Genomic DNA, 24,459 nt, shown 5'->3' with positions numbered 1-24,459 from the left:
GTTTTCTCTCAACCCTACAAAGCAGATTTAGGGAGTGCGGAGGAAGGGAGAGTCCCATTGTGTGAGCAGACCTTGTTCTGTGCAACAACAACGTAGTTGAATCCCACTCCGTGTTAACAAAAAAGAACATGAAAAAATGGTGCTGTCTGCCATAGCAAGAACGGGTATTATGTGGCATCTGTAGTAGTGCCAATTCCACTGTTATCTGGCGTTTGTGCTAGACACTTGTGACAAAACCTTGTTGAAGCAAAAGTGGTATACCCTGGAGCGGAGGCTGATGAAGCAGGCTAGAAGACTGCTAGAATGCAAGCGGATAAAGACTCCAAAGGAGTACAACTGAACACAGATATGTGTGGATTATCTAGCCTACTCTGTGGCAGTGAAGTCAGCAAAGAAGGGTAACTTCTGTGCTGCAAGTTTGTCCTTGACTTGGTGTGCAGCAGAGCAATGTAGAGTGTAGTGTGGTGTGGTGGTTTATATCCTGGCCCAAAGAAAGTCAGAGCTCTCAATAGCCTGTTGTGACTTATTTGCTAGACATTTTTAGGATAAAATCACTTGTATCCAAAGAGATGCAGACTCTACTGTCATGGTAGGTCAGTCTCTTGGGGTGTCTACAGAGCAGTCTGGTCAGATGCCCTTGGATGAGTTTCCGTGGGTGCAGTTCAGGGTACTTGGACAAGTGTGGGTGACCATCTGTATTCTTGCCCTTCCTGGTTAATAATATTTGGTAGAATTTGTGTTCCGTTCTAATTTAACAAATGAACCTCTCTTTTGGGTTAACAGCCCCCTGCTCACTTCCTTTCTTCCCTGATTATCGCCACAGTTTCCGGAAAAGAGATTTCTCGTGAGAATAATATGGAGGGGAGACAAGTTTTATGGTCATAAAGCCACAGAAATTAAATTTGAAAGTCTTCCACCCAAATTAGTTTTTGTTCTAGCATAATTTAGTTTTTCCTCCTAGCAGGCATGTGTCTCTACAAAAAAAAAAGCTCTCCAAGTTTGATCCCTGCCATATGAAATCTCACTGTTCTAGTCTAGTTCATGACACCTTGTCATCTGTGAATTTGGGTGTCCACGCTGGTGGACATTGAAACTGCAAGCAGTTCAACATGCCAGAGTGTTCTGGGACTATAGATCACATGGTGTGTCCCACAAACCCTGAATCTATTAAACTCCTATTTTCTTACCTCTTTTTACTTTGTCTTTATTACTGTTTAATTTTAGGAGTTTATACCTTTCACCTTTGATAAAATTCATAGAGTAGTTTATAAAACCTTTGTAAAAGTCTTGGGAAAGAAGAGTCAGGAAAACACTTATTGGCCTCCCAACTATTCATGATCATAAAACTGCTCTTTCTTGCAATTTCCCCTAAATTCATAAAATAGAACAAGTGTATGGACAAAGCTGTGGGCAGCAGGAGGACACTGTCTAACATTCAAGAATTCTCCACTTTTGGATTACAGCTTTTGGAGTAACAACCATTTAATGTTGAACTGAAATGATTAGGCGTATGTAGAATAATTACAATTAACAGGAATAGCATATTCCTGAAAGAAATTAAGGAAAAATTGAGGTAATAATGAGATCAATGGCTGCCATCCGTGAATAATTCTCCAATTTGATTCTGAAGAAGCATGAAACAGGATATAATCCCAAAGATCTTGTAAGCTATTACAGTGGAACCTCAGGTTACGTACTGTCCTCCTTACAAACGCTTCGGGTAATGAGCTCCGCTAACCCAGAAGTAGATGCTCCTTGTTGCGAACTTTGCCCCGGGATGCGAGCAAAAGTCGCGCAGCTGCAGTGCAGCAGTAGCAGGAGGCCCCATTAGCAAAAGCGCGCCTCATGTTAAGAACAGTTTCAGGTTAAGAACAGACCTCCGGAATGAATTAAGTTCATAACCAGAGGTACCACTGCATTGGTATTGTTTGGGTAACTTCATTTTTTTTTAAATAAAGTGGCTGCAGCTTGCATTTTATAATTTTCTATTTTATGGACATATACTCATATATATGCTTTCATGTATATATAATGGTTTAATGTTTCTTTTTTATTATTTCATTATCACTTAGATTCCAATGATTTTGTTTTTCATGAGTTTCAGAGCTTTGGACAATGTCCCTAGTGCATAATACCAAAATGTAACCAAGTTTTAATAAGTACTGGGTGACACTGCCTTAATAGTTATCATTTAGCAATATATCATAACTCTTGAATAATTGATGTACATATTTACCTCTGCTCTTAGGAATAGTTGATAGGTTTTTAATTTCTACCTATTACAGGAACTTTCTCGACATTTTCTATTTAGGTGGTATATAATGTTGTCAAATCTTACTGCAGAATTCAGTGCTGCAGCTAGCCAAGAATGTACCATATTCCAAAAACTTCGATGTTGTAGACCTTGATGTGCTAGATACATATGAAAATGTGATTATTTGTGTCTTGTTATAGGACATGATGGTTATTTTCATGGTCTCCAAAACCACTTGACTGTCCTCACCTGCTGAGAGGCGTTGATTTTTAAAAGCCCACAGCGTGTGTACAAGGATGAAGTGGTTACATTTAGGAAAAGTTGCTTAAGGAGTGTTTGATACACATTTTTAAGTTTTCCGAAGTCCTGCTTAATGACCCATCTCCCTGGTCTCTTTCTGTGAAATTAGAGCTAAGCCAATGGCAAAGTGAGTCTGTGACACTCCTGCCTGTAAAACTCCTCTGTGACATCAGAACAGATCATCAGATCAGACACTGGCGTCAGGAGGAGCCGGAGAGAGGGTGGCCAGCACTCAGAGGAATGTGTTGGGGAGAGCAGGACTGTGATGAAGTAGGTTTAACAGTAACTGCTTTGCTAATGGACGCTTGGCTATTTGTAGAATAAGTGTCCCTATTGTTTCTTTAAAATATTGGAGGTTATTACTTTTCCTTTAGATGATAGATGTCGCTTTTGGTACTGAAAGAGCCATCACATGCCTTAAAGTCTAATGGAGGAGGCCCTGCTACCCAGGCAGGCAAGATGAGAACAGGGCTTTTTCTTTATCTTTTTTACAGGGAATTGCTGCATTTTACAGAGGGGAAACCTAAACTGAAATCAGTGGAAAATGTAAGGAGCCATGTTATGGGTTGGTTACAATATCATCAGTTACATGAAATGTTTAAAATAAACAGGAAAAATGGTTTTTCGGACCACAGCTCACAATTTGAAAAAGAACTTCTACAAAACAAAGAAAAGCTTTTGTCTAAAATGTACAATCTGTTATTAGATTGGGAAACAAAAGAGGAGCTTGTCAAAGCCTCTATGTCTCTATGATACACTGGGCAATAGATATGGGACATAATAATAGGTTTTAACTTAGGCCAGGCTTCTTCAACCTTGGCCCTCCAGATGTTTTTGGCCTACAACTCCCATGATCCCTAGCTAGCAGGACCAGTGGTCAGGGATGGTGGGAATTGTAGTCTCAAAACATCTGGAGGGCCGAGGTTGAGGAAGCCTGGCCTAAGTGGTTTGTTTTGTTGTGCATGTTGATAGAGTGGATTTACTGGTTTTTTTACAATCCAGTTTGAATCTCTGGAATTTAAACATTGTAGGGTGCAATAAACCAGAAGTTCAGTGTCCTTTTGATTTTGCTGAGGGAACTAGCATGTACTTTAATTCTCTTCCTTTGAAATCGAAGGAATTTATTTTTTGCTTGGATTGCACTCCTTGTAGTTATTTATTTATACCCCACCCTTATCCCTGCCTTTATAGACACTAATAATAATCTTTGAGCTGATGGGTGAAAATGTGTGGGTGGCAGCTAGGAACTTTTCAATCTGAAAAATAGACAGGCTGTCCATGGGATAGAATGGCAAAGTGTGCAGGATTCTCCACATATTTTACTGAGGGAGCAATAGGAAAATATTAGTGTTGGTAGAGTGCAAACTCTGTGTGTGCAGATATGTACACAAGTTGCATACCAATAACTTAAATGGAGCACTTAACAGAAATGGTTAGGCGTGTAGACTGTTAAAGTGGGGGGAAAGGAGTTGGAAATGCATTTTGAGGTTGCCTGACTCTGTTGCTATGATGAAATTTTGTATGATGCATCACACGGAATCTTATTTCACATCTGTGATTGCCCATTTTGAAATATGGTTATTGACTCATGCTTTCACAGGTGTATGAATACCTAAGGTAAGACAAGGAGGGGCTCCCAGATAATTATTTTGATAACTGGCAGACTGAATTCTGTCTTGTGATTTTCAAATGGCCTACAGACAAATTTGGAGGTGAGAATATAACTAATAAAATCTCAGTAGCTCATAAAGTTGAACTTTCTGCTTGCAATCGAAACAGCCCAGAGTTATTGAGCTTTTTGGGGGAGGTGGCCCAGAGTTGTTGAGCTTTTTAAGCCGCCCATCGCCCGCCCTATTACCGCAGCAATAGCCAATCAAAACCAGCCTTTGCTGCAGCCACAAATAACACCCCAAATAGCCACTGACAATCTCCAGTTCACGGCAGCAACCAGTCCCACGTCACCCCTATGCACTATCCGTGTATAAGACGAACCCCTATTTTTAACATAAATTTCTAGTAAAATAACCCCTCATCTTATAAATGGAAAAGTACAGTATATATGCCAATCATATTAATTTACTAAAACACTTGATTAAGAAGATGCTTCCCAATTAATTGGGGCAAAAAAAATCTTCAGCTGGCCTCTGTTGCTTTTAAGGTGGTAATGACACATACAATTCAAACTAAATAATAAAATCTGAACCAAATCCATTCCAAATCAAACCAAATAATTGCTGCGATCACTGTTCTTTATAATATGAGGTAGTATAACTTGTATCTTTATTATTGTATTCCTTTTAATGTTGTCATTGCAAGCCACCTCAGATGAAGTTAGGTGGGAAAACTAAGTTGCCATGGGGCTCTATCCATCAGATGCCTCCTTTGGTGCAATTTCCGTAGGTTTGAATGAAATTTGAATTGGAAGATAATTTACTTGGCGGCACTGATTATTGTATTCTATATTGGTTTTGTACCACTTTTTTCTATTTAGAATTTATCAGACACACCATGCCAAAGGAGACATGTGCTCATACTCTCTCCTCCGCCTCCCCACAGTCTATTTAGTTATTCCTTGGTTTCCATGTCTATTCAAAATTCAGTGAGACTTGCTTCTAGATTAATGTGTATAGGATTGCTACTGTTTTATACAGTTTCCTGGGAGTATGCCTTGTTGAATTAAGTGGAACCTCACTTCCAAGTAGACATGTCCAAGATTGTGTCGTAAATCTCCTAAAGTTCACTGAAGAATTGCTGTTGATAGACCCTATTTTGTTCTGGCGCTAGAAGGGTAAAAGGACTAAAGCTTTATTTGAAGAATACCTGCAATATCCTGGCAGTCCTGGCTCCAGTCAAACCTAATCTTTTGCTTTTGTGAGCATTAAATTCATGCTTGAAAAGAGCCTGAGTAGTTTCCACTGATTAATCAAGTGTAGCATTTTAAATCTGATTGCCTGGTAGAAGTAAAAAAGTGTGATAAAGAAAACCAACATTTCTGTCACATGTTTGGCTAGTGAATCATTCTATTTAAGTTTGAATGGTGGCATTTATCAATAGGGGTAGACTGTCAGGGTTGCTTGGTACGCTAATAATTTGAGCTTTTCATTGGTAGCAATTTATTGGATATCTGTAAATCTGTCCCTTCGCAAGGCATTTCGCTCACTGGAATTGCTTGTGAGAGTGGATCTCAGTTAATTTCACACCGCAGAATATGGGTGGAATCCTGTTGGTGTTCTTAAGTTTATGGGAAGAGTTCAGATCCAGTGGATGCCTCCACAAACAAAATAAGAGGGGAGGTAATTTCTGCTGATTCCCTGCCCTCCCCTCCCCCCCCCCAGCAGCCTTTGAAAATTGGCTCCAGAGAGATGGGAAAACCTTTCAGAACGGGGGGGGGGGGGCAGGTGGTGTGGAAGGCTTTAGCGGGTGGAGGGGGAGTGGTATAGGCAGAAATCATCTCCTTCTTCCCAGGCAGTTGTTGGATCACAAGCCCTTCTGAAAGTGCAAGGGCAGCAATTGGATTCTACCCTCTGAAGAAATCAAGACTTCGGTGATGTGAAGGATATTTTTTTTGCTCTTCATTCAACCTCCCAACAGTGCAATGAGCGCTGGTTGCTGATGCCCATTGAGACAGATAGGGCAAAATGCAGGGAAGGTAGCAGCAGGTGGAGCCAGAACCAGTGACAAGCAGAGCCAATTCATTCTCATTTTGTTCCCATCCTCCTGATTTCACATTTCGTTTCTTCATGAATCTTCCAGAATACAGTATTCACCAATTACAAGAGCCACTGGATAAAGAATGTTGAGACCTCCATGCAGTGGAAAAAAGGTTCCATTACCGAACAACAGTGAGGCAGGATGGAATATTACAACCAGATCACAAGGTGCAGTGATGCAGGTCAATATCTCTCGCTTTATTATATATATGCAACACTTGAGTGATCCATTGTCCTGCACCAGCCCTGCCAACTCAATTTGATTACATGTTCTTGCCAAGCAGCATAAGAGCTCTTGCAATATCAGCATATTTTGGAGTGGTGTTTTAAGCCCCCCCCCATCCCAAAAAGTCACCATATATTTCTTCCATCCTCTCTCCTACAAGTGTTAAATTGATACTAGAAAACAAACACCCACACCCACCAGCAGACTTATTCATTTGTTTATTTTATTGAGAACGTTTATAACTCACCCTTCATTGTGATGGATTCCCATGGCAGGGTTCAAGCTACAGATTCTATGAAACTTCATGAAACAGCCATAAATCATCAGAACAAACCTAGCAAATAAGACCAGCTAAAGTCACAAAGCAATCTATCTGCCAGAGTTAAAACCCTAAAAACGTTAGCCTTAGATGCTAACTAGTTTATGGAAGCTGTGGAAAGCATGTGTTCTCTGGGGTGGCTGTGGAGAGAGAAATGTTGCAGACTGTGTGGATGTTTAGAAAGAAAGTCAATAACGGTTTGTTTGCGGGGTGGGTCCCAAAGAATCTTTAGTCTTAACTTGAGGTAATGCTACTGGCTTGTGTTGTTGCCAGGGATACCCTTGTCATGGTTGTCTAGGGTCTGTGATGGTGTCATTCTTTCCTCTAGTCTTTCACAGAGAAGGTCTGCCAGCTTGCATCAGTACAATACAGCACCTGCTGTGTGCATCCCCATTGCGTTACTTACTTATCTGCACCGAGAATGATGATTGTGGAGTTTTTGTCTTTTGTTTACACTTCTTTCCACCAAACATCACAGTCGTTTTCAAATGCAGAATACAATACTGGCCTGCAACTAGGCTTTTTTTGAGAGCCGCTTTCGAGAAGGGAGCAGGGGTGAGTGGGGTGACTGGAGCCCCATTATTTGGAGATAAACACCCTTCATTCACCTTGAGGTTGGCTGTGTGTGTGAGAGAGGGAGAGAGTGCACGCACATCATTCTGTTAAGAGGCTTAGTTTGGCCCAGGAGTGTGTGTTGACCGATCTGCAATGTTTGACCTTATGCTAACAATCTACATCTCTGGCTCTTGCTCTGTGCCCTTCGTCTACCTGGAATGTGGTTCCAGGAACAGTAGAATCATAGAGTTAAAGAGTTGGAAGGAATCTTGAGGATCATCTAGTCCAACCCACTGCAATGCAGGAATATACAGTTGTCCCATACCGGAATTGAACCTACAACCTGTAGTTCTCTTATGGGGCTGCTTGGATAGAAGGAAGGGATATTCACTGTTCAGAAGGGCATTTCTGAGCAGCCTAGGAATTGCCTTCAGTAATTAAAGAAAACTGACTTGGACTATTCCCATGTAAAATAACAGTAAGGTTGACAGGGCTCATTACTGGGGTTAAAGAATTACTTGTTGTGTTTCTTCCCCTCTACTCCAAGAAAAATCCAGTTGTCCTTTTTTAAAAAAAAATAACGCTTCTGTTGATCCCTTTTATATATGAGTTGTTCCTTTTTGGCTACGTAAGCAACAGCATTCATACCAGAAAATAAAAGGAATGGTTACGTATTGTGTCATATTGATGATGCTTGATCTGAAAAACAGGTTCTTTCCCCATGATTCCTTATTTGCAGAAAAGCAGTTTTTAAAAAATAAAATATAGTTATATCCTGCTTTTCTACAGTCACAGAACCCAAGGTGGTCTACACGTGGTTCTTAGATGACCACCCATCCAGTCTGTGATCACACCCAGGCTGGCTTAACTTCAACAAGGTGTAGCCTAGGACCTTTAACTTAGTGTGTTTTCTAGGTTGTCATTGAATCATTTCAAAACAACCTATAAATATAGGTAGGTTTTACATATCTGTATTCAAACTTAATCTTAACCAGGTGATTTTTAAAAAGTTAAATCTGACCCCCCCTTTTTAAGTTTGCCCTGATTTTTTTTTGGGGGGGGGGGAGTTTGGGAATCATTGACTTAAATAGAAATAGTTTGATTAGAATTAGTCACTGAAACTTACTGCTTTTGTCCATCCCCCCCATGTAATCCCATAGCCAGTAATATATTTCTGTTGATTAAACGGATGTTTCCTCATATTGCTGGCCTTCTGATATTTGCTGCCGTTATCCCCAGCAGGTTATAAGAACTGTATCAGGTTCCCTCCCCCCTCATTCTTAATTTCTTTTTCCTGGCATTGTTTCCTTTATCTTTATTTGCTTCAAATACACAGAACTGGATCAACCCTAGATACTAGTAGGAAATCTGTTCTCCAAGCATGGGCCCTATGTAGCTAAAACATTGCCATTCACAGACATGATGAGGGTATATCAGCAGCTTTGAGGGAAATGTCAGGGTTTGGAGAAGTACAAGAAATCCTCAGGGGGAAACAGCTACCACCTAGTGAGCCTGCGATGCAGACTGATTATTGCTAGCAGGGATGGGACCAGGAGGTGTGGAAGGGAGTATCTTGGAAATGGGTATGGCTGCGAGGAACCCTGAATAGGAGCACTCCATTCTGCAACATTTTGCTGCAGTCTCGCTTACAGCATGCATAATCTAACCATATTAATGACAGCAGTTGCTTGTATACATGCTTTTATAAATCTTCCAAGTAGTTTGGGGATGGTTTCTTCCAATGCTGCAATTAACTCTTATTCTTTATTTTTTTCCATTTCAGAACTTACATTTAGTATATGAGGTGATGAGGGCAACAGCATGATTTCTATATCAATCTTTTAAATCACTTTCGCCTCTTCTCCAGATTCATAATTTAGTACCTGCCATTAAGTTAGCCAAAGTTCTTCCAAGAGGCTGATCCGATGGTCTTGCTATTCTGGGCGGCTGATCTGCCAGCACTGTGCTAACGCAATGTTGCCGAGAAACATATACTCTCCCCAAGCAGTGAAGTCAAAAGCACAAGAACAGAATCACAATAATGCTTGCTAATGAAACCTCTACTTTAGCCATGCGTGGAAGGCAGCAAGCATCACATAGCAAGGAGTGGAATGCCAGAATGGTGTTGCAGAACTTTCCCCCCCACAATGTACAAGTTAGAAGAGCCCTCAGACTTTTTCTGGCAGAGATGCCTATGAGCCAGTAGTCAGTGGGTCTCGTTCATGCAAGATCGAGGGCAGGGAAGGCAAACAACAAGGGCACCAGAGACACCACTGTGACATGACTGGTAGTTCTAGTGGGTTAAAACAATGCAGTAGTGGATAGGGGGTTCGAATTGCAATGTAAATGTGGCCTTCACAAGGGAAGCATACTATTTAGCAGTGATAATTTTGGGTGGACAAAGGAGAAGCAGTTCATTTATTCATTGGTGACATTTTGATGACCATCCACCAACCAAGTCTTTGGGGTGGTTTAAAAAACTTATGAATCAATGAAATATGTTACCTGAAATGTGTAAATTGACATTTGTGGTTGTGTTTTGCCATGTAGGTTGAGCATGGCCATTTATTTGGCGATGCAAGTGTGTCATTGCTTGACCCCATATCTCCCCAGAACCAGCTGGGGTACCAGCTGGGTATTTTTCTCCCTCAGTACATGTTCACTACTGTAGCCATGACCAAAATTTTGAGGTCTTTCTGCTGGTAAAATGTGGGCACACCCTTTAAGATTAGTCCTTTCATAGGCAGTTAAATGGCTGGTAAGATCAAATATTAGAGTTGGGAGCAAAGCATTCTACTTCCTCAAATGTACATATTTAGAAGATGAATACTGAACAATCGCTTGCCAAATTCACAGGCATATTTATAACAACCTCTTTAAGAAAAATATTGCTGGGAAGGAAAAGAAAAAGTCTCAGATGTTTTTGTGCCAAAATATGCTGGGGAAAAGCTGGAAGAAGAGTCTCCTCTGATTGGCCATTGCCTTTGTATGCTTAAAGCTGAGTTTCATAGAGCACAAAGTGGCTTTTCAAATAAAAATGTAAACCTTTTGTTTGAGGAGTAATCTGAAAATAGCAATGTAAAACGTATATATTAAGATGCTCAGAAGCTGAGGGGATAGCCGTAATCCAGTGCATATTCTTTATTTACTTATGGAAGTACTAAGAGTGTTAAGTGTGACACATTTGATGGGGATTTGTTGCTTTTCATAAAATTTAACTACATATCTATATGAGATTAAGGTCACTCTCCCCCCCTCCCCCCGGCAGTGTTTCGCAGTTATGGTATGCCTCTGTGGTAAAAGCAGGAATGTGAATGAGATGAATTCTGCAGTGGCCATGTTTACACACTGTGCTAAAATATGGTTTAGTACTTTGTGCATGAGCAGGAAGAAGCTGATGCAAACCTTGGGATCTTGAGCTCCACCCTCTCCTTTCCTATGTGGCTGGGAGGAAGGCTTCACCAGAGTTTCCTTTCACTTTTCACCAAACTTTGATTGTCCTTATGTATGCACTAGAGATTGTGGTTTAGAACAACCCACTTCATACATTGGGTTATACAGTTAGCCTTTTCAACTAGCCAGGGTTTGTCTTAAACTATTATTTCTGGTTCATATAACATGATAAACCAAGATGAGTGGAAAGTAAAAAAAGTCCTTCTCCTGGCCACATGTGAGCAGGGAGAGCACAATCCCAAGGCTTTGCTTCGGCTTATTACAGCTTGTGCACATAGGGCAAACCATGGTTTAGCATTACATGTGAACTGGGTCAGTGACTCTCTGCTGGAGGTGAAAGAGTTCCACTTCAGCAGTGCATAAAATGAGGTTCTGCAGAATATTATGGGAGGAGGAATAAATGGATTTCTTTACTCAGAATTTTCTGGCTGCTGTTGCTCTTGTTCTAATTGTCCTTTGCAGAGGTGTCAGGGTTCCTTTTTCTTTTCAGTTTAATTACAGAGAAAATAATTAACTTGAGCACTAAGTGGAGGATTTGGGACTTGTAAAAAAAACATTCCAAAGAAAATCCTACTCTGTTCTGTTCCAAGAATATACTAGCCTCGGTTGAGAGACAACAAACCCAGAAAGCATCTGTGCCAAGGAGGTACAAAATTTCATTTTAAATGAAATTGTATATTTCTTTTAGAATATTTGCACCCTTTAAAAAACCATTGAAAGTGAAAGACATATGTGTAATGAGGGGGGAGAGGAGAGGAGGGAAATGAATCTTGCTTGAGGAAAAGGTCTGTGGATTGAGCAGTTCTGAATAAGTGAGGGAAAAGCCGGCATGGCTTGTACATACTTGCATACATACTTTCCCTTGTCTGAAGCCTCTTTGCATAATACTTTTATTGCCAGTGTTAAAACAGTCAAACTGGAGTTTCAGGGAAACGTAGAATCAAGCAGGTGCTTGCCTGGGAAATTTTTTATCTATATTTACGAAAAACCAAATTCTGATTTCACAAGAGAGGCATGCCTGTGGTGAGCAGTTACATGTGTGTATGGCAAAAGACTAGTTTCTTCATCTGCAAAGCAGCATAGTTGCTATGAGAGCAGGTTGGTGGGTCCTCTATTCAATTGTCATTTCAGCTTCCAGGTGGCTTTAGGCAAGCCACTGTCTCTCTGCCTCAGCCTTCCCTTCTTTTACAGGGTTGTCGTAAAGATAACAAAAATGATACCTCTGAAGCATTGTGGCAAGTTTAGGCACTATATTCATACCTCCCACAATATATTTTCTTATTTGGCAACAGGCAAAGTCACATTTATTTTCACAAGCCTTTTAAATCGTGTTTTTACTCCCTAGTATTATGCTGTGTTTCAATGTGGCTGATTTACTCCATGAAACTTGTTAGGCCTTGTACTGTGGCCTCTGATATTTAAGGTTCATGCACCTTTTTGCTTGACCCATATTTTGATTGTATTTCATACCAGTTAATTCCCCTAGGTCAGAGAGTTTTTCTCCTTGTTCTGTGGCTGTGCCTTGCAAAAATTCAATCCTGCCCACCAAATCGAATTCTATCCGATGTGTGAAAAATCCGAAGGGACACTTTGCTTAGTTGAACTTTGATTCAGCGGGTAAGATCAAATTTTCCCAAGGCACCAGCCATGGAACAACAAGAAAAGATGTCAGACTCAGGGGAATTAATCAGTACACAATACAATCAAAATACCAAAGTGTTGATGAAACCTTTTAGACCTCTCTGATTTAATACATAAATAGTGCTGCTGCTGTATAAAACTTTATTTATATGTTTTTAATGAGCTTTAAACATTTTAAAATCATTCTGAATCATCACCCAAAGGAGCCTTCCCCATTGTGATACCCTCCAGATGTTCAACATCAGCTCCCATCAGTTGCAGCCACCATGGGATGATGGGAGTTTAATACATCTTACACTCTTGTACTGCAACACCCACAGTAACTCAATATCTCATTTCAGTTGCATAGACCTCAGCACCTGCCTTCACCTGATCCCTGTATAATAGCAGTGGCAAGGTAGAGTTTCTCACACTTTATTATATTGCTCAGCATAGCAATATGTCAGTTTTTAATGTCCAGAATTATATAGGAGAAGGTGTGACATTTGAAAGTTGCTTCACTGTTGGGATAATGTAAATTATGAATGCTTATTGCCTGAGAAACTTTATTTGCATCACTCAGCTGTCCTCTGCAAGTCTGGATTCTATTTTCATGCTGAAAAATAAGCTCTTTGTGTACATCTTACAGAAGGTTGTGATATAGAAATTAATGAAAACACTTGTGTGCCTTTAAGGGGAGTGCCCGATGTAGAGAGTTTTGGGCTCCATTCGGTAGGAGTACGGAAAACAGAGACTGGCTAAAGACGAAGTTGAAGAAAAGGTGATTATTTCAAGTTTCATACAACAGGTGTATCCCACTAAGTTACATTTGGAGTAGACTTGAAGTTAGACAAGTTCTGAGTACCAGATGCTAGGTGCAAATAGCAGGGATGGACATTGCTTTCACACCCTGCTTTTGAGCGTCAGTAGGATTCCAGCGCTGCAACACCATTGGAGACAGGAGCGAGACCCTGTCAGCATATTGCATCCTTGCTCAGGGATCTCCACTGGCCTATTTATTATGAGACAAATTCAATGTGTTTTTCAATGTATATGAAGCTTATACAAATGCCATCTAATGTTGGTTCCGCCCTTGGGAGGGATCTTACCTTTTAGTACAGTATGCTCTGTATGCCTGCAAAAAGACTTTTTTATTTAGGCAAGCCTACCGGGACACGTAATTGTATTATCTGTACTGCATCTTGAGCTCTGTAGATTTCACCTATATTTCAAGGAGCTCTGACTTGCCCAGAACCTCACCATGCATCCCTAGCAAAGGTAAGGAATCTATTTCCCAAAAGCTTCTTTCTTCCCAGCTCTTTCCCCTCTTCTCTCCCCACCTTTCAGCTTAATGTTTTTTGTCCTTCTGCTGCTGCTTAATCATTCCCCATTTTCTGCCTCTAATCCCACTTAATTCCCCCTCCTTTTACTTCAGTTCTTCCTCTTTCTTGCTTTACAGTCGTACCTCAGGTTACGAACAGTCCTGCTTACGAACGCTTCAGGTTACGAACTCCACAAACCTGGAAGTAGGTGTTCTGGGTTGCGAACTTTGCCCCGGTATACGAACGCAATCTGCTTCAGAGGCCGAGGGAGCCTATGTAGGGAATGTGCGCCTCGGGTTAAGAACGCTTCGGGTTAAGAACGGACTTCCGGAACGAATTAAGTTCGTAATCTGAGGTACCACTGTACTGCACTGAGGTTGGGAACAATGCATAGCTGTCAGTCTTCCCTTTTTTGCGGGAAATTCCCTTATTCCAGCACCGTTTCCTGCTGCTTCCCGCTGCTATCCTAGATTGTTAGATATCCCATAGACTGTCCCCGGGACAGATGAAGCTGCTGATCCCTTATTTTCGAGGCTCCCCTGGACAGGTGAGGCTGCTGATCCCTTATTTTCAAATCTGAAAGTTGACAGCTCTGGAACAACGGCAACAGTTTAACACAGACCAGGGTCCTGTTTCTTTACCAAAGCACTGCTGTGTCAGTCATAATGTTAGCAATGCAGTCTGGCAGCAGTGTCAGAGTTCGCCTCCTACTGGGGGACGTTGGCGTTCCAAGGCATCTATTCTAACAGTCAAAAAAGGGGGGAAGTTTAAACATGATTCTGAAATGTTGTAACATCTCACAAGGCAGTTGCAGGCAACACTTCTGTCTCTTGAGCTTGTTGAGGCTACAGAGTGGAGCAAAGTTGATGAAATTTGCTAGCTGCAGAATTGTGCTCCAGCTGCTGCAGTCCTTGAACATATTAAGAAGAAAGCTGTCCACAGGGTGGAGATGCGGGTGGAAGTCTGGTTGCAAGAAGTCTAGCACAATTGAAGAAAGATAACATGACAAAAATAGAAATGCTGACCCACACAGGCATAAAATTGTCACTGAGCACCCCATAGTTTATATTTTTCTGGTTTTAATTTGAGCAGCAACATGCAATGCTGTATTTTCAGCAGCAGCTACATGATTCTTTAGAGAGTATATATCTGTAAGTTTTAAACTGTTTTTAATATTGTCTGCCCTGGGACCTTAGGTGAAGAGCAGTCAATAAATAAATAACTAGCTTTCTGTTGAGTACAATTTGGATGGTCCACCTCCAGAGGCTAGTAGAATCCAATGAATTTGTGAATGCCTTGGGTTTCTTCCCCAAGGGATAGAGCAAATGACCATGTTGAAGGGCTTTTTTGTGCTATTGAATAGTAAGATGTGTAAAGATATTGATAGGGCCGCCACCAGTGACCTCCAGATTGGATTACTTTAACATGCTCTGTGTGGGACTGCCCTTGAGGCTGATGCAGAAACTGCAGCTAGTGGAAATGTAGTGGTTCAACAGCTCACTGGGGTGAAATATTGCAATCAGATTACAGTATGCCGTTACTGAAGGAGTTCCAGTGACTGTCAAATAGCTGTTTGTGCAGCTTCAGTGTGCTGGTATTTATGTCGGATATAAAAGATTGCCACATCCCTTACATATCCAACTCATCACTGTGTTAAGCCTGACTTAATTGCTTCTGGTGCAATGGAACACCGTGACAGAAACCAGAGCGCATGGGAACACTTGTGTACTTTCTCACCACAGCAGTACCTTTTTATCTACTTTCACTGGTGTGCTTTCAAACGGCTAGGTTGGCAGTTCATGTGCAGCATGAAGCCACTTGACAAGACTGCTTTCCCTTCAGCATGATGAAGTTCTGCAGTTGCTGTTTCATATGATGGAATCTATGTAAAAGTTGGCTCTTTCATCACCACATGCTGGGCAAACATCTTATCATGAGGGTGTTTATAACGCTTCTTTGATGCCCACACCATACCGCAAACTGCTCACGGAAACACTCAGTTACAAAAGAAGCTTTTCATGTGTGCCAAGGAAGAGCTTTTCTTATGGGAATATGGATCTAGGCTTTTTGGTGTAGGTTGACTGAAATTAGTGATAAAAATTGCAAAAGAGCAAACAGTCATGTCACCACCCAAAAAAAAAAATAAAAAATGAGAGAGAGCTTCTGGGTGTGGATTGATTGAAATTAGTGATGAACCTTACAAAAGAGTCAACAGTCATGTCACCACCCAAAATAAGTTTAAATAAAAAATGGGAGAGGGAGAGAAAAGATTTCTGGGAATAAAATGAATATAGTTGGGATTCACCCAACTTTTCTTTATTAATCATTACTTATTGGATTTGTTTGTTGCTTTATTTAACTACATTAAAAGCCTCTTCTAAAAGGCCACAGATGGTATAAGGCCATAGAACTGTTTATAGAAGAAAGGTTTTGCCTGGTGCCAAGATATATAATTATGGTGCCAGGCAAGTATCCCTGGGGAGAAAGTTCCACAAACGGGGAGACATTGCAGAAAAGGTCCATTCCTGTGTTACCACCCTCCAGACGTCTTGTGGACATTTGTATGTTAACAGAACTTCCCTCGCTCTCCTCCCACCTCTGGGACATTCAGGAGAACCCTCACAACAACAAGTGGCAATTGTTGCGTCTGATAAGCTTGCACAAACTGATTTTTTTTTTAAATGGCTCAGAGTTTGAATTCCACCCCATGTTATTCTCTAATATGCACAACAGTGTAATATTGTTCCCAACACTGAAGCGAATAGAGTTCTAGAACTGATGTACTCTCTTTGTTTTGATTTCCAGAGTTAACACCATTTTAGTAGCAACACTTGCTGTGTGCTAGTCTCAAGAATGCAATGGCTTCAGTTTGATTAAACATGTACTTTGGGAATATAGTCGTGACGCATGAGTAGGATAAAAAGCTGTGCTTTTCCTAGTCTCTTGAAACTTAACTGTTTGCTTTGTAGTGAAATTAAAATTCCCATTAAGTATTGCTGCTGTGCATTTATTAATCTTGTTCTAGTAATTATTTCAGATGTATTTGTTTATTGTTCCAAGAGGTGTCTGCAGGTCTCCTCCTATATAATCACAGTTCCCTAAAGAGATGCTGGTTTTGATCTCTAAAGCTCTAAATAGCTTGGATTATCTTTAGGAATATTTTTTCCGATACGAACACTGCAGGCATGCCCATTGACATTGCTAAACAATAACCTGCTCCGCTTAGTTTGTGCTCTAGAAGTTCTGCTAGGCCTAGTGTATGCCTTTGTTTTCTGAAAAGTTTTTAGTTACCTCTTACGCACTATCAGCTTTTTTTTATTTGCTGTTGGTTATTTAGTCATTGGCTTGATTTCTAAGTAGGCTTCTGCAGATGGATGGGACTGAGATCCTGCAGACAATCCCACCAGTGGGTGAAGCAATATTTTTGATGATTTTCCTTCCTCTTTTAGCCCCTTGCACCACATTTCATAAGAATCTAAGAATAACCCTGCTGGATCAGACCAAATGCCCATCTAGTCCAGCATCCTGTTATAACACTTCTGGTTGGCTTGTTATTGCCATGCTGGCCATGATCTCCACAATAAATTTAAAAAATGCTTGTATGGACAACTGAATTCCATATGTTTCTGAAAAAATATTTCTTTCTCATTGCCAACTTTCTTTTTTTTGGGGGGGGGGAATACTGCACAAGAGGTAACTAAAACCTCTTCAGAATACAAAGGCATACATACCTTGAGATTAGTCCAAGCTAATCTCTTCACCCTTAAACAGGCTGTGATATTAGCAGCAGGCTTATTATTAGCAGGGTTCCACTTTTATGTCTAACTGTTCCCAAATGGCTGGTTTGGGGCTAAAGTCTTGAACTGGGTGTATGAGAGCTTCACAATCAAGTACAGTATTGTAATTCATCTCCAGTTTATTATTGGCATTCTTGAAAGTGTGATTCCATTCATAGTGTGACAGAGTTACAGAAGCTAAACAGTGCAGGATATCAGTGCACCATCTGCTAAATTATGCTCACAGTAATGGAGTTCACACATCGCATAGGGGATATTGTGTGAGAGGAAAAGAAGTTTTAAAATATTATCTTAGCCGTGATTCAAAGGAGCGAAGATTAATATGCAGCACCTGCAAAGGCTCTGTGTAGCTCATGAAATTTAATGGATTGCTTTTCATTAGTAAATAATTATGAGGAATGGTGCTTTGGTGTAGTCTGTTTGCTGACTAAAGAGAAGTAATTGAAATTTAACAATTCTTAAACTCAGCTATAAATCTGCAAGCTCATGTTTTGAGTTCATTCTTCATCATAGTTTTGCTGCTGCTGCTGCTGTTAAGCAGCTCAAGAGAGGATTCAAAGTTTGCCTGGCTTTGGCTGCTTGAATTTCAGTCTTTTTGGATAGAATACTTCCTTAGGTTGTAAAGAAAGACCCTTGTAGATGTGTCTCTGTTACGGAATGTCTAGCTGTACAGAATGTTCTTGTTCACTCAACTTCCAATAGATGTTAAGCACCAGATAATCAAATATTATTTTAACACTCATAAAGAATGTAAGTAAAATATTGATGAAAGTTTCAAACACAAAGAAGGCAAAACGTAATTATTGTTGTTGTTGTTGTTGTTGTTAAAAAACAGCCTCTTCTGTGTGTAGACTAAAGGGAGGCCCTAATTATACTTTCAGTGCAAATGTTGCAATGACAAAAAGGACGCAATAAGAAAATAGAAGAAATTAATAGTTACTTGATGCAAAATATATTAATACTTGCATATATTCAGTGAAGTTACTTGATATAATTATACTTTGATTTTGCACTTTGTGAAGAATAACATTCTTTTGTCTGTCCTGAATATTACAACATTCAGCTTCATTGACTGTCCCTGAGTTTGAGTGTTATATGTATTCCTACAACCATAAGATTGTGTACAGTTTGATTCAAATTAAAATAATGAAAAGAAATTGAAATTTTTTCCTACGTCTCTACTCATAACATTACACTTTCTCTTCCTAGAATATTTTTTTTGGCCAATTTGTGGTACTTTAGCAGCAGGTGTCCCTGTTGAGTGCATTACAGATAGTGAGCCATTCATCTGCAAATGCATACTCTTTTGAGCCATAGATATTATAGATATTATAGCCAACACTTTGCTTCAGTTTCCTTGCGATACCTGTGCCATTTGAGTAAATGACATTAAATAAGTTGGAGCTCTTGTTATTAAATATACCAAGAAAAAAGCACAGCAAGAACTCAGGCCAAAAGTAAATGAGTAACTGAGGCACGTGCAGTGCAAAGTTCAATCTGGTGAAGCTCACAAGGATAATTTTCCATATGATTTTGAGCCCCCTATCATTCAAAACATCTCTCTCCATTTCTTTAAATTCCAATTTATTATTAGCCTTTCTCTGCTTGTAATTACATATTTTATTCAGATGCAAGACAATTATTTGTTGCAGATCATGGAAAAAGTGACTTATGGGAAGATCAGGCAGCTTTTAAAAGGTTACTTGAGTAAAACATATTTTGTTGTTGAAGAAACATCAAGAAATAAACAAACAATCTGATTTAAGTGTAGACTGCATTGGGAACCAAGAGGCTTGAAAGCAGAATACTAGGCCATTACTACGGATGATTCCATGTAACTGGTGGTGATGGGAACGATGATGGGTCATTTATGCTTTACACAAGTAATATTTTAGATAAAGTTGGTTTAAGCAGAAGAGGGTATACCCTGTGTCTCTGCTGAATTTTTTTGGTTTTTTTTAATACAGTAAAGCTGTTCTGTAACCTCAGGGGTATTATTTGTTTCCCATGTGGGCTTTCAACTAATTAACACAGGGAAAACACAACCTCAAGTGGGTCTCAAGAGGACTATTATAAAAATAAATATTGTGGTAAGAAACTGTTGATGCATCTTGATCTGCGGCCACACAACCTTGGAGTAATTCACTCAGAATATCCTCTTCCACCTGGTCCTGTGCTTGCAATTATTAATTCTGAATAGAACACTCTCTGCACATACACTTTCACTAAGAGACTGGGAAATGTCTCTCTTGCTTGTCCTGGTTATGAAGTTATGGAAGTGTGGCTAATGGTAAATAAAGGTCACTTAGGTAAACGTGGGTGGCGCTGTGGTCTAAACCACTGAGCCTAGGGCTTGCCGATCGGAAGGTCGGCGGTTTGAATCCCCGCGACGGGGTGAGCTCTCATTGCTCGGTCCCAGCTCCTGCCAACCTAGCAGTTCGAAAGCACGTCAAAGTGCAAGTAGATAAATAGATACTGCTCCAGCGGGAAGGTAAACCGTGCACTGCTCTGGTTTCGCAAGAAGGAGCTTAGTCATGCTGGCCACATGACCCGGAAGCTGTCTGCAGACAAACGGCGGCTCCCTCGGCCAGTAAAGCAAGATGAGCGCCGCAACCTCAGAGTCGTCCGCAATTGGACTTAACGGTCAAGGGTCCCTTTACCTTTACCTTAGGTAAATAAGATCACAGTGCAGATGAGAAAGGCAGGAGGAGAATGCTTTTGTAAACAGTTAATTTTCTTCACCTCCAAGTTGCCTCCTTTTCCTTTAAGTCTACTGCATAGGCAAAATACTGTATCTTTTGGGCCATTTGGGTGGTCTTTGTGCATTTAAGTTGTCTGCTTTTTTCTTACGCTGGACTTTGTTTCTTCCATCAGGCATTTAGACATTAATGCTGTACTCATCAGATTTGTTGTCGTTTTTGTTAAAATCCTGGTTTTGTTGCAAAACGGTTGTGTTTTGAAACTTCTTATGCTATCTGATTTAGCATATAAATGGATGTGATTGAAGTATGTCAGGTAAAAGCTGATGTTCCATTCGGGGAAGGATGGAACCACATGCAGGAGTTGGTGGGATATATTCTTTTGGGGGGGGGTTGCTTAAACCTTTCTCCCCAAACTGATTCTCTCTGCACTGGCTCCACAGGCCACACATTTTCATTTTTGTAGCCCAGTTTGAGGGGGGAGCAGTTCAAAAATAGCTTGAGGAGGAAATGTGCAGGAAACTAGTTATTCATCATATTTTAGAAATTGTGTAACATACAATTTATGAATAATAAGTGAATGTTTTCTGAACAAGTTGTGGCAATTTCAGTCTACTAGGTATTTCCTCCAAAGCATCCATGGTGTGTCTTGTTGTAAACCCCAATGCTTACTTCCACTTCTCTATTACAAAGCACTATACAGTCATACCTCGGGTTACAGACGCTTCAGGTTGTGCAATTTCAGGTTGCGCACCGCGCCGAACCCAGAAGTACCAGAATGGGTTACTTCCAGGTTTCGACGCATGTGCAGAAGCACCAAATCGCGACCCGCGCTCACGCAGATGTGGCGCTGCGGGTTGCGAATGCTGCGGGTTGCAAATGTTCCTCCCGCACGGATCACGTTCGCAACCTGAGCGTCCACTGTATAGGATTCTTGCAGCAAGATTTGTCAGTATGTAACCTCCAAATATTCTCTCTGCATCTTCCATGAATCACAGTTGCTGTTGTTTTATAACAGTGGTTTTAAGCTGTTAGCACTCGTTATTTCATGAAAATGTCTTGGCAAGACATTCAAGGATCAGAAACCAGAAAGCAAGATAAATAGAAGTTCAAATTATCTCGCCTGCCTCCTTAATTTGCAAATAATGGTGAGTGAGCCAGGACTGATAAAGGATGAAAACACTGGAGAGTAGAGGCCTGTGGTAGTCATCTACAATTTGTCATTTGCTGTGTTTATTTCTTATATTTCTTACCTGTGCTTCACTGTAAGGTCCCAGGTGGGTTACAACAATTTTAAAATACGTTATTAATGAAAATGGCCTGCAAGTTGTGATAATTGCAGCACTGTGGTTCATATTTCTGATTTTATTTTGAATAAATAAAACCTGCATTAAAGTATTGTGATAAATGAGGTCATCATGTTAAAAATGCAACAGTGGTAGTACTTCTCTATTGTTGTTACTGCTTGAAGTTTACAACTGAAGACAAAAAGTCTGTTTTTTCTGGTAGAAGATAAATCGTTTCATCTCTGTTCTTAGAAATTTTTTTTTCTTGGCTTGCCCAAACTTAGTGTTTATAAAGTTATTTCCCTAAATAATATGTAGAAAAGGCGCATGGTTCAGAAGAATTCAAAGCAGTCAGTGCTTTTGAATTAAAATTGCATTTCTGATCACTGCTGCAGTTGCTTTTAGAGAACCAGGACTGTAACTGTAGAATACCCCCTGCTGGAAAACACACACACACACACACACAAATCCACCATTGAAATCTTTTACAACATTTAATGAAATCAAAAGGCTGGCTAAATGGAAGTCCAGTGCACTGAGAGAAAACAGTGAGATGGTTTTTTCTTTCAGTTTACACCAAAACTAGTACCTAGATTTTCAGTTAAATCCTGGACTTGAATAATTAGTCTTCATCATCAGCATTATCCTTACTTGCCTTACTAACAGTCCAAAACAGTCTCTTCAATTTAGCATTCAAATTACTAAGGCCGCAATCCTAAGTATGTTTCCACACAAATCAGACCTGTGCTGCTTTGTTAACTCTCATGTCAGCTGATCTGTACGATAGTGCCTGGTGACTCAAAGGTTCAAAGGTGCCTTTTCACTATATCCCTTATACTGTGTGAGAAATTTCTGCTCACTAATAAGATTATGTATTAAAGCAAGAATTTGGTCTGAATGGTAGTCTTAACACAGTACAGTACTTTAGTCAGAGAAAACTGTTGTTGAGAAATACAGTACTGTCAAAGAAACTTCGTTCCCAGAGAGCTACAGAGCAATCTTTTGTGGGTTGTTACAGAATTAAGGAAATAGAAATTCTTTGTTTCCATTATTTTCTTCCATTATTGTTGTGTGACTTTATGGGTACTGATATTGCCCGAAGAAAGAGCTTTCAGTGAGATGAAGGCTGGGAGGAAGGTGTAATCCTTACAAACCTTATACATTTTAATCTTATCTGGATTCACTGTGTTCTTCTAATCATATGTAACCAATGTAAGAAGTGCTCATCTTTTGGAACTTCTTGTTGTGGACTGGGTGTTTTTTTAGGACTCCAGTCATATTGATTCATAAGAAAAGAAGAAGAACCACATCCAAAATCCAGTTGGGGACCAACCAAAATATTACAAAGTAGTTACAAACTTTAGAACTCTTTGTCAAGCAAGAAGCTACAGAAAGGAGGTGGTAGGATGATGAAGAATAAAAAGCAAAGGAGTACATGTGTCATACACAGAGTCATTAGATAATGTTATTGATCCCTTTATTTCACAGTGTGGTGTGAGACTGAGGAAATTGGCTTGAAAGGCATGCTAACATTTCTCCCATGTGTAATATGGAAATTGGGACTATTTAAACTATAGTAAACCAGTGAGAAAGATGGGAATGGTTGAAACATGTATGGGTATTAGTTATACATGAATATGCGTTATGAAGGAAGTTACTCATAATGATTTGCCTAGAGGGCCATCAGGGGTTTGCTTTTTTTGCACGCAGCATTTCATATATATTTATTTTGGAGTGGCTTATAAACTGGCCGTCCTTAAAAAAAAGACATTTGTAGTTATAAAAGTGCATTTTATGGGTTCTTAAGTGTTTGTATGTATTTGAGTTTCACATTTCCTAAATATTACCTATTCTAGTTTATTGCTTATCCTTTTGAGGTTTGCTGTTGTGTTTGATTTCATTTTGGGTATTTTTCTCATTCCTTAGTGCACCACTAAGTACATGAAATTTCTGTGCATGAGAGCAAATGTCCCTGTGTTCTTTGCTGCCATTAAGAAATAGGTAGTGGTTCCGTATTTTTCCATTACTTAAAGATCTCCAGTCTAGCTGCTGATAAACAGTATGTGATCCATGTCTTTACAAGAATAATAATCCTCATTGTCAGAAATAGGCTGAGGGAGCTTGCCTACAGACAGCTTTCTGGGTCATGTGGCCAGCATGACTAAATCGCTTCTGGCGTAACGAATGCCATGACGGAGACCAGAGCACACAGAAACACCGTTTACTTTCCCGCCATAGAGGTACCTATTTGTCTAATTGCACTGGTATGCTTTCGAAGCTGGGACAGAGCAACGAGAGCTCACCCCATTGCTCAGATTCGAACTGCTGACCTTCTGATAGGCAAGCCCAAGAGGTTCAATGGTTTAGACCACAGTGCCACCTGCGCCCCTGGTGTCAGAAATGCCTAGTGCTTAAACATGCATAAAATCCTAATTCATGACCTGTTTCTTTGATGCCACTAATAAGATTGGGCATTTTATAAAAGTGCCCACCATGGCATATGACAGAGTACTCACACTCCTATAGCCTTTCCAACAAAGATTTTAATCAAGGAAAAAAGGAAGATACCTTTTATTGTTTCTATAGCACAGCCTTTCTTAGTCAAGAGGTCATTTTTTTATTTTTTTATTTTAGCTATTGACTGGTGAAAACTCAAGATAGGAGTTTTCACTCTTGCGATGGTAACACTCCACTTTCTCCATAATTTGTTAATTTATTAAATTGTTACCTGCTGGGCAAGATTCAGTTTCACAAGGAGCATTTTCAGGCTATAGCATCGTTTGGGGGGGGGGGGCAAAGTCACAGAGCAAGACGTGTTTTCTGTCACTAGATAGTTTTATATCTTATTTATCTTGATGGATAGTACTTCTAGTTCCTTCCAGTTAGCATAATATATCTTTAAGAAATATTTTGAATAT

General features: G+C 40.1%; 1 protein-coding gene across 7 annotated transcripts in view; it reads left to right on the top strand.

Moving 5' to 3' along the window:
- The window catches only part of AGPAT3 (1-acylglycerol-3-phosphate O-acyltransferase 3), a 67,302-nt gene that overhangs the window by 3,637 nt on the left and 39,206 nt on the right, over positions 1-24,459 (top strand). Inside the window, exons 1-2 of one of the 7 annotated variants that reach the window (XM_083612576.1) lie at positions 2,731-2,824; positions 6,308-6,432. The exons of 4 other annotated variants lie outside the window; for them this stretch is intronic. The gene's annotated coding sequence lies outside the window, so the exon portion shown is untranslated. Of the gene's footprint in view, positions 1-2,668; positions 2,825-6,307; positions 6,447-24,459 lie in introns of those variants that run through there. 2 more of the 7 variants (XM_083612575.1, XM_083612574.1) reach the window with 2 other exon arrangements.

The sequence above is a fragment of the Podarcis filfolensis genome (genome assembly GCF_964270895.1).
Source record: "Podarcis filfolensis genome assembly, chromosome: 4".
NCBI classification, from domain to species: Eukaryota; Metazoa; Chordata; class Lepidosauria; order Squamata; family Lacertidae; genus Podarcis; species Podarcis filfolensis.
This window is presented reverse-complemented; position numbering and strand designations above follow the sequence as displayed.